This window comes from Myotis lucifugus, unplaced genomic scaffold (assembly GCF_000147115.1).
Source record: "Myotis lucifugus unplaced genomic scaffold, Myoluc2.0 scaffold_13, whole genome shotgun sequence".
NCBI classification, from domain to species: Eukaryota; Metazoa; Chordata; class Mammalia; order Chiroptera; family Vespertilionidae; genus Myotis; species Myotis lucifugus.
In genome coordinates, this window is record NW_005871061.1 from 6,200,373 (window position 1) to 6,212,509 (window position 12,137).

The following is a 12,137-nucleotide window of genomic DNA, read 5'->3' on the forward strand; positions in this document are numbered from 1 at the left end:
TTCTGAGCTTGATATTCTCTTTACAACAGTCCCTTTAGCATTTCTTGCATGGCTGGCTTGGTGGTGATAAACTCCCTTAGCCCTTTTTTGTCTGTGAAGCTTCTTATTTCCCCTTCAATTTTGAATGATAGCCTTGCTGGATAGAGTATTCTTGGATTCAGTCCTTTGCTTTGCATCACTTTGTAGATTTCCGTCCATTCTTTTCTGGCCTGATGTGTTTCTGTTGAGAAATCATTTGATAATCTAATGGGAGATCCCTTGTATGTTACTTTCCGCCTCTCTCTTGCAGCCTGTAAGATTCTCTCTTTATCCTGAACATTTGCCATGGTAATTATGATGTGTCTTGGTGTGGGTCTTTTCGGGTTCACCTTGTTTGGGACTCTCTGGGCTTGTGTGACTTTTTTCTTCCCCATCTCAGGGAAGTTTTCTGATATTATTTCTTCGAATAGGTTTTCTAATCCATGTTCATCTTTCTGTTGTTCTGGCACCCCTATTATTCGTATGTTGCTTCGTTTCAAGTTGTCCCAAAGTTCCCTTAGGCTCTCCTCCTGTCTTTTAATTTTTTTCTCCATTTGCAGTACAGTTTGAGTGTGTTTTGCTTCCTTGTCTTCTAATTCACTGATTCGGTCCTCCGCTTCTCCCAGTCTACTGTTGATACTTTCAATGGTGTTTTTTATTGCAGCTATGTTGCTCTTCATTTCTTCTTGGGACTTACTTAAGTTGTTGATTTTTTCACCTGTTTCTTCTAGCTTCTTGCATACGTAGTTGAGTTTTTCATCTGTTTCTTCTTGCTTCTTGAACATCCGGTGCATGTACTCTAGGAACCTTATTCTGAATTCTTTTTCCGTCATGTTGCATATCTCTGTCTCACTTAGCTGCTTTTCTGGCGATTTCTCCTTTTCTTTCCTTTGGGGGTTTCTTTGTCTACCCATGTTTGATCTCACTGACATTACTAGTTGTTGAATCGTTCAGTGGCTGGACCCTGGGTGACAGTGGCTGCTCCCTGGGTGGCAGTGGCTCCTCGGTCTGTGGTTGCTCCTTGGGCGGTTGTGGTAGCAGCGGCTCCTCTGTTGATAGCAGGGCCTCTGATGGGTGCTGTTCACAGTTGTGGTGGCTCTTCTGGCTGGTGGAGGGAGGCTTCAGACGCAGCAACTGTTCCCCAGGCAGGTGATCAGGAGGCCGCTGTTGCTTGAATCTTCGAGGCAAGTCCAACCTTTCCGTGGAGGGGTGCAGGTCTCCCCTTGGCTCTTGCAGTCGATCTGTTTGCGAATCGCTGCCTCCGGGTCAGTAGCCGCCAGGCTAGTAGCCGATCTCTGGATGCCGGTGAACGCTGCCTGAGATGGCGCGGTCCCGCCGCTGCGCTGGCGCCCAGAGGGAGGTTTCAGCCTCAATCTCCAACCATCCGCATTTTTTAGGAGTTTTCTGTCTTTCCTGGCTGCAGACTGTCTCTCAGCTGAACCTCCCCAACTTGATCGGGCTGATTGTTACCCGTTTCAGCTGCTCGCCCCCATCTGGTCCGGGACAAAGCACCAACACGTCCGTCTAAGCCTCCGCCATTTTCTCCCTTTTCCTCATTGTCATTTTAATTTGCATCTCGCAGATGATTAGTGACTTTGAGCATGTTTTCATATCTCTCCTGGCCTTCCTTCTGTCTTATTTGAAAAATATCTATTTAGGTCCATTGTCCATTTATTGATTGGGTTGTTTATCTTCCTTTTGTTAAGTTGTATGAGTTCCCTGTAAATGTTATCAACCCTTATCGGTGATAACAGTGGCAAATATATTCTCCCATGCAGTGGGCTTTCTTGTTTTGTTGATGATTTCTTTTGTTGTGCAAAAGCTTTTTATTTTTATGTAGTCCCATTTGTTTTTTGTTTTTTTCTCTTTAGTTTTCATTACCCTAGGAGCTGTTTTGGTGAAGAAATTGCTTGGGCATATGTCTGAGATTTTGCTGCCTGTGGATTCCTCTAGTATTTTTATGGTTTCCCAACTTATGTTTAAGTCCTTTATCCATTTTGAGTTTATTCTTGTGTATGGTGTAAGTTGGTAGTCTAGTTTCATTTTTTTGCATGTATCTGTCAAATTTTCCCAGCACCATTTATTGAAGAGACTGTCTTGACTCCATTGTTTATACTTGCCTCCTTTGTCAAATATTAATTGAGCATACTGGTTTGGGTTGATTTCTGGGTTCTCTATTCCATTCCATTGATCTATATATCTGTTCTTGTGCCAATACCAGGCAATTTTGAGAACAGTGGCTTTGTAATATAGCTTGATATCTGGTATTGAGATCCCACTACTTTGTTCTTCTTTCTCAGGATCGCTGCAGCTATTTGGGGTCTTTTTTTATTCCAGATTAATTATTGGAAAGTTCATTTTAGGTCTGTGAAATATGCCATTGGTATTTTAATGGGGAGTGCATTGAATCTATAGATTGTTTTGGGTAGTATGGACATTTTGATGATGTTGATTCTACCAATCCATGACCACGGTATATTTTTCCATCTGTTTATGTCTTCCTCTATCTCTTTTTTCAGTGTCCTGTATTTTTTTGTGTATAGGTCTTTTACCTCCTTAGTTAAGTTTATTCCTTGGTATCTTATTTTTTTTTGGTACGATGGTAAATGGGATTGCTTTTTTAGTCTCTCTTTCTGAAAGTTCATTATTGGTGTATAGAAATGTCATAGATTTCTTGGTGTTAATTTTGTATCCTGCTACATTGTTGAATTCATTTATTAAGTGTAATAATTTTTATTGGAGTCTTTAGAGTTTTCTATGTACAGCATCATGTCATCTGCAAATAAGAACAGCTTTACTTCTTCCTTTCCAATTTGGATGCCTTTTATTTCTTCTTCTTTTCTAATCACAATGCCTAGTACTTCCAGTACTATGTCAAACAGGAGTGGTGAAAGTGGGCCTCCCCGCCTTGTTCCTGTTCTTAGAGGAAATGGTTTTAGTTTTTGCCCATTGAGTATGATGTTGGCTGTGGGTTTGTCATATATGGCTTTTATTATGTTGAGGTATGATCCTTCTACTCCCACCTTGCTGAGAGTTTTTATCAAGAAAGGGAGTTGGATTTTGTCAAGCGCCTTTTCTGTATCAACTGATATGACTATGTGATTTTTATCTCTCAATTTATTTATGTGATATATTATGTTTATTGATTTACGGATATTGTACCATCCTTGCATCCCCGGGATAAATTCTACCTGGTCATGGTGTATGATATTTCTGACGTACTACGGGATCTGATTTGCTAGAATTTTGTTGAGGATTTTGGCATCTATATTCATGAGAGATATTGGCCTGTAATTCTCTTTCATTTTGTTGTCTTCATCTTGTTTTGGTATTAGAGTGATGCTGGCTTCATAGAATGAGCTTGGAAGTGTTCCTTCCTATTCAATTTTTTGGAATAGTTGGAAGAGGATAGTTTTTAGTTCTTCCTTGAATGTTTGGTAAAACTTCCCTGTGAAGCCATCTGGCCCCGGGCTTTTGTTTGCTGGGAGCTTTTTGATAACTGCTTCAATTACTTCCATAGTTATCAGCCTATTGAGATTTTTAGAATCTTCCTGATTGAGTTTTGGAAGGTTGTATTTTTCTAGAAATATGTCCATTTCCTCCAGGTTGTCTAGTTTGTTAGAATAGAGTTGTTCATAGTATTTTTTAACAATCCTTTGTATTTATGTGAGGTCTGTTGTTATTTCGCGTCTTTCATTTCTGATTTTGTTTATTTGCGTCCTCTCTTTGCTTCTTGGTGAGCCTGACTAGAGGAACATCAATGTTGTTTATCCTTTCAAAGACCCAGTTCTTGCTTTCATTGATTTTTTTTGTTGTTGTTTCACTCTGGGCTTTTATTGTTGCTCTCTTTCTAATACTTTAAGTTGTAGAGTTAGATTACTTACTACCAGTTTTTCTTGTTTCTGAGGTAGGCTGGTAGAGCTATAAACTTCCCTTTCAGGACTGCTTTCATTGTATCCTATTGATTATGGATTGTTGTGTTTTCATTGTCATTCATTTCCAGGATGTTTTGAATGTTTTCTTTGATCTCTTTGGTGACCCAATCATTGTTTAATAACATGCTAATAAGCTTCCAAGTGATTGAATTATTTTTATTGTTTTTATTGTAGTTTATTTCTAATATTATGCCATTGTGGTCTAAGAAGATGCTTGATATGATTTCAATCTTCTTGAATTTGGAGAGACTTTCCTAGAGACCCATTATGTGGTCTGTCTTTGACAATGTCCCATGTGCACTTGAGAAGAAAGTATATTCCATGACTTTGGGGTGAAATGTTCTGAAGATGCCCATTAAGTCCATCTAATCTAGTGAGTCATTTAAGATTGCTATTTCTTTGCTGATTTTTAAAAAAATATATTTTATTGATTTTTTCACAGATAGGAAGGGAGAAGGATAGAGAGTTAGAAACATCAATAAGAGAGAAACATCGATGAGCTGCCTCCCACACACCAACCACTGGGGATGTGCCTGCAACCAAGGCACATGCCCCTGACTGCAATGGAACCTGGGACCTTTCAGTCTGCACACCGACGCTCCATCCACTGAGCCAAACCGGCCAGAACTCTTTGCTGATTTTTTGTCTAGAGGATGTGTCCGGTGATGTCAGTGGTGTATTAAAGTCCCCTACTATGATTGTATTGTTGTGGATCTCTCCCTTGATATCTTCCAGGAGGTTTTTTATATATTTGGGTGCTCCTGCATTGGGTGCATATTTATTTTTCAGGGTTATACCCTCTTGTTGTATCGATCCCTTTAGTATCATGAAGGGGCCTTCCTTATATCTTGTTATGGCTTTCACTTTGAGGTATATTTTTTCAGATATAGGTATTGCTACACCAGCTTTATTTTTTAATTTCCATTTGCCTGAAAGATATTTTTCCATCTCTTCACTTTCAGTCTGTGTGAGTCCCTTGTTCTGAGGTGGGTCTCTTGTAGACAGCATATATATGGGTCATATTTTTTTATCCATTCAGCCACTCAATGTCTTTTGATTAGAGCATTTAGTCCATTTACATTTAAAGTTATTATTGATAGGTACTTGTTTGAAGCCATTTGTATTTTTTGAGGCTCTTTTCCTTCTTCCTTTTTATTTCTCCTTTTTACACCAGTCCCTTTAGCATTTCTTCCATTGCTTGCTTGGTAGTGATAAAGTCTCTTAGCCTTTTTGGGTCTGTGAAGCTCCTTATTTCTCCTTTAATTCTGAATGATAGCCTTGCTGGATAGAGTATTCTTGGATTCAGTCCTTTGCCTTGCATCACTTTGTAAATTTCCTTCCATTCTTTTCTGGCCTGATGTGTTTCTGTTGAGAAATCATTTGATAATCTAATGGGAGATCCCTTGTATGTAACTTTCCGTCTCTCTTGCAGCCTTTAAGATTCTCTCTTTGTCCTGAACATTTGCCATCGTAATTATGATGTGTCTTGGTGTGGGTGTTTTCAGGTTCATCTTGTTTGGGACTCTCTGTGCTTGTGTGACATTTTTCTTCCCCACATCAGGGAAGTTTTCTGACATTATTTCTTCAAATAGGTTTTCTAACACTTATTCCTCTTCCTGTCGTTCTGACACTCCTATTATTCATTTGTTGCTTCATTTCATGTTGTCCCAAAGCTCCCTTAGGCTCTCCTCCTGTCTTTTATTTTTTTTTCTCCATTTGTAGTTCATTTTGGGTGTGTTTTGCTTCCCTGTATTCCAATTCACTAATTCAGTCCTCCACTTCTCCTAGTATACTGTTGAAACTTTCCATGGTGTTTTTTATTGCAGCAATATCACTATTTCTTCTTGATTCTTACATAAGTTGTTGATTTTTTCATCCATCCAGTTTATGAACTGTATGACACTTATTCTGAATTTTTTTCTGACATATTACATTCCTCCATTTCACTTAGCTGCTCTTCTGGCAATTCTTCCTTTTCTTTCCTTTGGGGGTTTCTTTGTCGGCCCATTTTTGTTCTCACCAAAGTATCCAGGTGTTGAGTTGTGCAGGGGTTGCTCCTTGGGTGGCAGTGGCTCCTTGGGAAGCAGCTGCTCCTTGAGTGGTCATGGCAGTGGCTGCTTCTCAGTTGGCAGTGGCTCCTCTGGTGGGCGCTCTTCACAACAGTGGTGGCTCCACTGGCTGGTGGGGGGAGGCTGGCCACGTGGCTGCTGCACCTTGGATGAGGGTGGGCTGCTCACAAGGCTGCTGTTCCTCAGATGGGGGTGGGCTGCTCACTAGGCTGCTGCTCCTCAAATAGGGGTGGACTGCACGCAGCTTCTGCTACTCAGACTGGAGTAGGCTGCTTGTGTGGCTGCTGCTTCTTGGATGGGGGTGGGCTCGCGGTGACTGCCACTCCTTGGACGGGGTCAGGTTTCTCGTGAGGCTACTGTTCCTTGGACAGGGGCAAGTTGCTTGCAGGCTACTGTTCCTTGGACAGGGGCAGGTTGCTTGCAGGGCTGCTGCTCCTCATACAGGTGCGGGCTGCTCATGTGGCTGCTGCTCCTGGGACAGGGGAGGGATGTTCATGAGCTGCTGCTCCTTGGACGGGGGCAGACTGCTCATTGGGACTGCTACTCCTCAGATGGCGGTGGGCTGTTCTTGAGGCTGTTTCTCCTTGGACAGGGGCAGGTTGCGGGCAGGGCTGCTGCTCCTTGTATGGGGGCGGGATGCTCGCAGCTGCTGCTCCTCGTATGGGGGCAGGCTGCTCACAGGGCTGCTGTTTCTCAGACAGGGGTGGGCTGTGTGCACAGCTGCTGCTCCCTGGATGGGTGCAGGCTGCTCGCAGGGCTGCTGCTCCTTGGACAGGAGCGGACTGCTCACGTGTCTGCTGCTGGTGTGCTTGCCGTGCCCTGGGCTAAAGTGTTGGGCTGGTCAGAGGGGAGCACGCTTTGGAACTCACAGGAGCCTGCACCAGGGGTGGCTGGAGTCTCGGTGACCATGAGACCACAGCCAAGGTATCAGGTCCCTGGCAGGGGTGGCTGTAGAGTCCCAGGTGCTATCTGAGGGCACCCTAGGTGGACATGAGGCTGGTCTCCCAGTCACAACAGTTCTCACCTTCAAATGGGTGAGGCCTCTGAGGAAGAGCCGGCTGCTCCTGGACTCTTTGCAATGGTAGCAGAGGCTGCCTAGTTAGACGAGTCTGACTAGTCTGGCTAGTCTGCCGCTGAAGGTCCTGCGGGATCTAACTGTGCCTCAGTCACACACGCACACACCCCACCCGACCACACACTCCTCTTGCTGCCTCACTCACTCACGCTCTCTCCTTGCTCACTGCCGCCTTTTTCCTGCCTCTGTAGTTGTGTCTGGGGTGTTATTGACCTGCTCGTGGATGGAGTTTCCTTTCCAGGTGTCTGGTTATGTGGCTCGCTCTCTAGCACATTGGCCAAACAGGATAAAGTTCACCTCTACAAAACACGACACAAAGGGAACAAAACACGAATGTACTCACGACACCGATAACCCCAATATAAGTGACCAGCAGAGAAAAGAGAATTAGAGGAGGGAAAAGAGAGCACACATGGTATTGAAAAAAGAAAAAAAATGGTATGAGAGAAAAGAAAAGGAAGAAAAAGGAAGAAAAACGGGGAAAATATATAAATGTAAATATAAATATCTACAATAATAAAAGAGAAACATGGTAATTAGCGTACGACCGCTACCCTTTTCATTGGCTAATCAGTGAGTATATGCAAATTAACTGTCAGCCAAGATGGCGGCCGGCAGCCAGGCACTGAAGCGAGCATGAGGCTTGCTTGCTGCAGACTCCAACGTTCCCCGCCTCACTTGCCGGCCTCTCAGCTGCAACTCTAAGCAACTATGTACTATGTGGCAAATAAGAAGCTAAACAAAACTCCAGAAACCAGTCAGACTGAAAGCCAGGCGGACCGAAACATTGTATCGATGTTTTCAGCAGCAAGGCCTCAGAGCTAAAGCTGGCCCAGAATAAAAAAAAAAAAAAAGAGAAGAAAACAAGGAGCGGTTGGAAGCTTTAGTCACTCGCCAGCTGGAAAACAGCCCTCAGCCCCTCACCCAGACTGGCCAGGCACCCCAGTGGGGACCCCCACCCTGATCCAGGACACCCTTCAGGGCAAACCAGCCAGCCCCTACCCTTGCACCAGGCCTCTATTCTATATAGTAAAAGGGTAATATGCCTCCCGGCACCAGGATCAGCGTGACAGGGGGCAGCGCCCAAACCTCCTGATCGCCCTGCGGCTCTGTGTGTGACAGGGGGCGGGGCCACAACCTCCCTATCTGCCCTGCTCTGTGTGTGACAGGGTGCGGCGCCCCAACCCCCCCCTCCCACGGGCCCTGCTCTGTGCCTGATAGGGGAGAGCTCCCCAATCCCCTGATTGCCCTGCGGCTCTGTGTTTGACAGGGTGCGGCGCACCAACCACCTGATGGGCCCTGCTCTGTGTGTGACAGGGTAGAGCCATAACCTCTCCATCGGCCCTGCCCCGAGTGTGACAGTGGTGGCGCCCCCAACCCCCTGATCGTCCCTGCTCTGTAGGTGTAGAGGGTGGCGCCCCAACCCCCCTCCACGGGCCTTGCTCTGTGTGTGACAGGGTAGAGCCACAACCTCCCCATTGGCCCTGCCCTGAGTGTGACAGGGTGCAGCGCCCCAACCCCCTGATCTGCCCTGCTCTGTGTGTGACAGGGGGCGGTGCCCCAACTCCCCTATCGGCCCTACTCTGTGAGTGACAGGGGGGAGCTCCCCAACCCCCTGATTGACCCTGCTCTGTGTGTGACTGGGTACGGAGCCCCAACCCCCCTGATGGGCCCTGCTCTGTGAGTGACAGGGGGCAGCGCCCCAACCCCCTGATCAGCCCTGCTCTGTGAGTGACAGGGGGCAGCGCCCCAACCCCCTGATCGGCCCTCCTCTGTGCATGACAGGGGGTGGCGCCGCAACCTCCCCATTGACCCTGCCTTGAGTGTGACAGGGGGCGGTGCCCCAACCCCCCAATCAGCCCTACCCTGAGCGTGACTGAGGGTGGCATCTCAACTTCCGGATCCGCCCTGCTCTGTGCATGACAGGGGGCGGTGCCCAACTCCACAATCGGCCCTGCTCTGAGCCTGACCAGGGGCTGCACTTAGGGATTGGGCCTGCCCTCTGCCACCTGGGAGCAGGCCTAAGCCAGCAGGTCGTTATCTCCCGAGGGGTCCCAGACTTCGAGAGGGCACAGGCCGGGCTGGGGGACCCCCCGCCCCCCGAGTGCACAAATTTTTGTGCACCGGGCCTCTAGTATATATATATATTACACTAGAGAACAAACAGGTAAACCAAAACATGCAAATACCAAATTCCCCATAAAGAGGGTGTGGGCAGAATCTTATATACAAAAAGTAAGGTTAAGAATTGGATGAATATGGGGAGGACCTCAGTTCTGTATAGAGGAAGTAGAAAGAGATTGAGTGGATAAGAAGAAAGCAAAAGAGAAGAAAATAGGATTAAAATAAAATAAATTAGAATGATGCTAAAATATTGTGAAAAGAAATAGAAATTAAAGAAACAAATGAAAAAAGGTAAATAAAGTAAAAAGATATTAACACAATAATAAAATCAAAAATAAAATAGTAAAGTGTCGTTTCTTTGGCTGGTTTAAGATCTCGCTCTTCTGTACTGTCTGTGGTTTCTCAGTTTCCTGTTGCTGGGACTAAAGGCCTCTTTTTAGGCCAGTCCCTGTGGACTCTCAGGGACTATTCAGATTTTTTTTTATCCTTTGTACCCCTCAGGGCTTAGTCTGGGTGTGGCTGTATTGGTTGCCTGGAGACTGCAGGAAAGGGCTATCTCTTCAGGAGAAAATGGCTACCTAGGTCACGGGTGTAAGGTATGACTCAGCACCAGACTCGCAGCTGCCTCTCCCAGGCCCTCTCCTCATCCCAGCCTCTCCCCAGACTCCACAAGTTCACACCTCCTCCTGCACCTGAGCCATGGGTGAGTATCTGAGTGTCCATCTCCGAAAGGTCCTATGAACTAGGTTCAGTGAAGAAAAGCAAAGACCACAAAGAGGCAAAAGGGCTGCGCCTCTATAAGCCCCTTTCCTCCTGGCATCTCGAGGTCTGGGCAGCCGTCCTGAATGCACTCTCTGGGTTCAGTCTGTTGTGACTGTGAACCCAGATCTAGAACCCCTTGCCACCAGCAGTCCTGTGGACCTCCTTTCCACAGTCATACACTGTGCCTAACCCAAGGGACACGGCCTCAGTGCTGTGCGGTTTCCTTCTGACCCTCTGGGCTCAGAGGTCTTGCAGTTCTCCCCAGCCCAGATCCCTGATTTTACCGTTCTCCAGGTGTCCTCTGCCTTTCCAGGCTGCGAATTGTCTCACAAGCTGTGTCTACTTTGCCTATTCGGGGTGGATGTTACTCGATTTAGTTGCTCGTTCTGTCTGCTCTGGGACAAGGCTCTGGACACGTCCATCTATTCCACTGCCATTTTGTCTCCCCCCCAGTAAAATCCTTTTAATACAGAGCTCTGAACATGCACTTACAATTGGTGAGAACTTCATTATATTCCTCAACCAGAATGGGGGGTGGTAGAAGAATCCATGAAATGCCTATGGCTGGTGGCAGCCTTAAACAATAAAAGAACACAGGTTGAGGAATGGATTTAGAGCCTAGGAAGGTCACATGTACTGTGAGGCATAGGAAAAGATTCGTATTGAGTAATGGGGCCGATGGCAACCTGGAAAATGATATGCCTGCCTGAAGGCAGTCAAATTCAGATTCTTAAGAGAACAATGTACTGGAAAAACAAGTAAATATGTGGGCTAGTGCCCACGAACAGGTGGTAGGTAGTTCACTCCTGCCCCAGGACCTGGCAAATACATACATGGATAACTATTTCATTTATAAAAGAGACCTTGAAAATTATGCCTGGACCTGAAAGTGGCCCTAAGCTTTAACTTTGGAAAGCTCCTGCTGAATGATTCTCCGTTGGGAGTCGGAGAATTTTCATAAAGGAGGTGATATTGGACCGACAAATAGAGTGATGTGTAAAATTTTTCTTATAATGAATTGAATTTTGGATAAGAGCATGATTAAATACACGGAGGCAGGGAGTACGTCAGGAAACAGCAAATAATCTGCAGTAACAAGTGGTTATGAGTTAGGCTTTGCATATAGGTTGGGTCCTTGTGAAGGATATTGAATGCCATTTTGAGAAGTTGACTGTGTCAAATAATGATATGTAGCAGCTGGGAAAATTTCTCAGATGGATTCTCTACTGCCCTTTGAGAATGAATATCTGTTGGGGAAAATGTCTGGCACTTTTGCTGGGCAGTGGATTTTAAGGTCCACTGTCATTCCACAGTGACATTAATTAAATAATATCAGAGGTGAAGAGAACCTTTTTATATTATCTACTTGAACCTTATTTCTGATGCGTAAACAGGAATCTAGGGAATTGATATAACTTGTTTAACATTACACATGTACAAGAACTAGAATATTCTTTCCACTACCCCACATTATCTATCCATCTCATCAGGTTTAGTCAAATTTCTCTTTCCATGGAAGTTACATTTTACTTTCAGTTTTGCTGATTTTGAAATTCTCGGAACTAGGCAGAGCTGCATATCATTTCTAAACAACTTAGTTCCTGTCAATGAAATTAGTAGTTCTTGATGCTCTGCAGTCTCCAGGTGTGACGAAAGATTCTTTCATGGGATTCTGGCTAGCTTCTGCTATTCTAGGTGAGATGGAAACATGATTTGAAATTAACTGTGGCATGTCTGTTACCACAATGTTGGGCATGTTGATTTACAGGTAGCCATTTTTTTTTCAGCGATGATTCATTTTCTAATCATGAGCTGTCTCCCCCTCTTTGCATCTAGGCAAGATTGACCTTAACCAAAGGTAGAAAAGATAGATGCCTATGTGGTGTGATTTGAAGTCCAATCCCAGTGTGAAGTTTCTAATTCATATGTCTAGGCTCATTTTTTAGGAGGCTGTTGTGGGCATATACATTTTAATAATGTCATATCTTCATTATTGATTATAGCTCATATCACTAGAAAATGACCCTCCTTATCTTCTTTTAATACATTTTGCTCTAAATTTTACTTTTATTATATTCATAATGCCATTCTTGACAGTTTGCTTTTGAGTTTGATTAATGTAGCTTTGCAACATATGAATTTTAAGTACATTTA